This window comes from Myotis lucifugus, unplaced genomic scaffold (genome assembly GCF_000147115.1).
Source record: "Myotis lucifugus unplaced genomic scaffold, Myoluc2.0 scaffold_4649, whole genome shotgun sequence".
Taxonomy (NCBI): domain Eukaryota; kingdom Metazoa; phylum Chordata; class Mammalia; order Chiroptera; family Vespertilionidae; genus Myotis; species Myotis lucifugus.
In genome coordinates, this window is record NW_005875697.1 from 2311 (window position 1) to 6919 (window position 4609).

The following is a 4609-nucleotide window of genomic DNA, read 5'->3' on the forward strand; positions in this document are numbered from 1 at the left end:
ATTCATCACAGCCATGTACCATCTGCTATGGACTGAACGTTTGTATCTCCCCACCTCAAAGTCAATTGTTGAAATGCTATCCCCCAGTGTGATGGCATTAAGAGGTGGGGGCTTTGAAAGGTAATTAGCGTTAGATAAGTTCATGAGGGTGAGGCCCCCGTGATGAAGAGGAGACACAAGAGCTTGCTTCCTCTCTCTGCTCTTCACCAAGTGAGGACACAACAAGAAGGCAGCCATCTACAAACCAGGAAGAGGGTCCTCACCAAACACTGGATCTGCCAGTGCTTTCACCCTGGGCTTCCCAGCTTCCAGAACCATGAGAAATAAAAGTCTGTTACTTAAGACACCTAAATCTATGGAATTGTGTTACAGCAGCCCGAGCAGACTAATACACTGTCTATGCCAGTGATGGCGAACCTATGACACGCGTGTCAGAGGTGACACACGAACTCATTTTTTTGGTTGGTTTTTCTTTGTTAAATGGCATTTAAATATATAAAATAAATATCAAAAACATAAGTCTTTGTTTTACTATTGTTGCAAATATCAAAAAATTTCTATATGTGACACGGCACCAGAGTTAAGTTAGGGTTTTCAAAATGCTGACACGCCGAGCTCAAAAGGTTCGCCATTACTGGTCTATGCTATCATTTACTCAATATTTCTTTACATAGACTATAAAAAAATTCAAATAAGCCTCTTAAAGGGAATTTCATATTATGTCCATAATAATAAGTCCCTATCACTTGGCAAAATTAGAAAATATCCATAAAAATAAATTCAATGGAAATACAGTGATGTTATCAAATTCTAGCTAAATACTGTAGGCTCAAGGCTCAAATTGAAGCCTAATCTTTCTTTCTTAATAAGGTGAATTAGCAAGTATTAGACAGTTAGCAAGTACTAAACAAGCATTAGAAACAAAACACCAAATTGAGACTTTCTTCTTTGGTAATCACAAAGGTTGATAATTGGAAAAGAGAGTACTTTTCCCACAATGTAATTCAATGGTATTTGATGCTAGAAGCATCTGTGTACCACTAGGATACCCCTCCGACCCCCGAGAACGCTGCTGCAGAATGGAATCCCATTGCTTTGTGTTGGATGGGTCTTAGAGGTCCTTTAGGTCAGCCTCTGCATGTGGGATAGGATGTGGAATGACGCGACAGGATGCAGTTCTTAGGGTCTTTTGACAAGCAGCGGTGAGCCAAACTCTTGAGTTCTCACTGGAAATTAAATGAGAACTCAGAAATAAATAAATAAATAAATAAATAAATAAATAAATAAATAAATAAGAACTCAGGCCTGAAGGACAATTCTCAACCATTTGTCAAGTTTTTCATCCAAAGATGAATCATCCATGTTGAGTCCTTATTTCAAACTCGCTGATATCACCCAGGTAATTAAATGAAGGTGGGCCCATTCATTTCATTCCCACATCATTTATTAGGTGTCCAGCATCCTTAAAACCTATTCATAAGGACACAGGAGAAAAGGGCCACAGTGGCTGCCTTGGAGGATGTGGGGGGCTGGGGGTCTGTGTTGGGGAGAATCACCTTCTACCTAATATGCCCTTTTCTACTGTTTGGATTATTTAACACATTTTTTATTTTGGACTGATTTTAGATTACTAGGAAAGTTGCAAAGATACTACAGTGATTCTCTGTATATCCTTCACTTAGTTCACTGTTAACATCACCAAGATGTGGATGCATTACTTCTAGCTGTATTGTTTGAAATTTTACTATGGCAGGTGTTACCTATTCAAGACAGATTTAAAATAATTAGCAACCCCTGACCAGTTTGGCTCAGTGGATAGAGCATCGGCCTGCAGACCAAAGGGTCCCAGGTTCGATTCCGGTCAAGGGCACGTACCTTGGTTTCGGGCACATCCCCAGTGGGGAGTGTGCAGGAGGCAGCTGATCGATGTTTCTCTCGCATCGATGTTTTTAACTCTCTATCCCTCTCCCTTTCTCTCTGTAAAAAATCAAGAAAAAACATTTTAAAATAACGAGCAAGGCAGGGGGGGGAGAGAATAAAGAAAAAATAGTTGGTGTGTGCAGGCGCCGTGGAAACCAAATAAGTCCTTAAAGAGGGCAAGCAAAGGGGGCAGTTATGAGCATGGACTTTGGGGTCTCGGGGCTGGCTCTCATGCTGACCTTGATCCCATTAGTTGAGACTCTGCCCTCCATTTCTTCATCTGCAACACTGGGAAAATCATACACATCTCTTAGGAAATTCATGTAAGTGCCAGGCACATACAAAGTTCTCTCCATAACTCTCTGTATAATATTTGCTCTTATTATTCACTTAATAAATATGCATTGAAAGCCTGTTTCATGCCAGATACTGCTCTCACCAAGAGGAATGAAACCAAACAGACAGCTCGCTGCCCGTGCATCCTGCTGCCCTCGCCATGGCCGCGCTCACCCAGAACCCGCAGTTCCAGCAGCTCCAGGAATGGCACCGCAAGCACGGCTCTGAGCTCAACCTGCGCCGCCTTTTCGAGGGGGACAAGGAACGCTTCAACCGCTTCAGCTTGAACCTCGATACCAGCCATGGGCGTATTCTGGTGGATTATTCCAAGAACCTGGTGACGGAGGGTGTGATGAAGATGCTGGTGGACCTGGCCAAGTCCAGGGGTGTGGAGGCCGCCCGGGAGAACATGTTCAACGGCGAGAAGATCAATTTCACTGAGAATCGGGCAGTGCTGCATGTGGCCTGCGGAACCGGTCAAACACACCCATTCTGGTGGATGGCAAGGATGTGATGCCGGAGGTCAACAGGGTCCTAGAGAAGATGAAGTCTTTCTGCCAGCGCGTCCGAAGTGGTGACTGGAAGGGGTACTCAGGCAAGTCCATCACAGACGTCATCAACATCGGCATCGGGGGCTCGGACCTGGGACCCCTCATGGTGACTGAAGCCCTTAAGCCGTACTCTTCGGGAGGACCCCGTGTCTGGTTTGTCTCCAACATTGATGGGACCCACATTGCCAAAACCTTGGCCAACCTGAACCCTGATTCCTCCCTGTTCATCATCGCTTCCAAGACCTTTACCACCCAGGAGACCATCACGAACGCAGAGACGGCAAAGGAGTGGCTCCTCCAGTCGTCCAAGGATCCTTCTTCTGTTGCGAAGCACTTTGTTGCCCTGTCTACTAATACGACCAAAGTGAAGGAGTTTGGAATTGACCCTCAAAACATGTTCGAGTTCTGGGATTGGGTAGGAGGACGCTACTCGCTATGGTCAGCCATTGGACTCTCCATTGCTCTGCACGTGGGATTTGACAACTTCGAGCAGCTGCTCTCGGGGGCTCACTGGATGGATCAGCACTTCCGCAAGACGCCCCTGGAGAAGAATGCCCCCGTCCTGCTGGCTTTGTTGGGTGTCTGGTACATCAACTGCTTTGGGTGTGAGACACATGCCATGCTGCCCTATGACCAGTACCTGCACCGCTTTGCTGCCTACTTCCAGCAGGGTGACATGGAGTCCAATGGAAAGTACATCACCAAGTCCGGTACCCGTGTGGACCACCAGACGGGCCCCATTGTGTGGGGGGAGCCAGGGACCAATGGCCAGCATGCCTTCTACCAGCTCATCCACCAAGGCACCAAGATGATACCTTGTGACTTCCTCATCCCGGTTCAAACCCAGCACCCAATAAGGAAGGGTCTGCATCACAAGATCCTCCTGGCCAACTTCTTGGCCCAGACTGAGGCCCTGATGAGGGGGAAGACGACAGAGGAGGCTCGGAAGGAGCTCCAGGCTGCAGGAAGGGGCCCAGAGGACCTGGAGAAGCTGTTGCCACACAAGGTCTTTGAAGGAAATCGTCCAACCAACTCTATTATGTTTACCATGCTCACACCATTCATTCTTGGAGCCTTAATTGCCATGTATGAGCACAAGATCTTTGTTCAGGGCATCATCTGGGACATCAACAGCTTTGACCAATGGGGAGTGGAGCTGGGAAAGCAGCTGGCTAAGCAAATTGAGCCTGAGCTTGATGGCAGCAGCCCAGTGACCTCTCACGATTCTTCCACCAATGGGCTGATCAACTTCATCAAGCAGGAGTGTACCGCCAGAATCCAATAAACTCATGCTGGGCTGCAGTCCCTGTTGTGACTGTCCTTCTTGTCCCTCCTCACCAGAGTCTGCACTGCATGGTCCTGCCCAGAACACCCTCTGGTCACGGGCTTAGACCACAAGCCCTTTAGGGAAGCTGGTCTGGAACTGTCACCCCCACCCTCTGTGTCCGCTCCCCTCTGTTTTACAATTAGTTGAAGTGTTTCAGTGCAGCTGATTTTTGACCCACATTTACATTGTTCATGTACCACGTAGAAAAATAAAGATGCCACAAAGGAGGTTGTAAGCAAAAAAAACAACAATTAAAAAAAAAAAGCTGTGCCCTCCTGGAGCTGATTTTCTAGCACGGGGCTTACATGTCAGAGAGTAAATTTGCTTCAGTGCTCTGTGCTGGTCATTGGCTCACCAGCAGCTTACTCTGCCGGAGACCAATTCCAGCATGCACAGCAGGGCTGCATCTGGGAATGGCTAAAGGCATTTCCCCAAACCTGAATAGGATACATTAAATTGATTGTGGCTGCCAGAC

The 4609-nt window shown here is 46.9% G+C and overlaps 1 pseudogene; it reads left to right on the top strand.

Annotated features, from left to right (window-relative positions):
- The first annotated feature begins 2391 nt into the window (after window positions 1-2391).
- On the top strand, window positions 2392-4109 carry LOC102434497 (annotated as a pseudogene).
- Window positions 4110-4609: the final 500 nt, after the last annotated feature.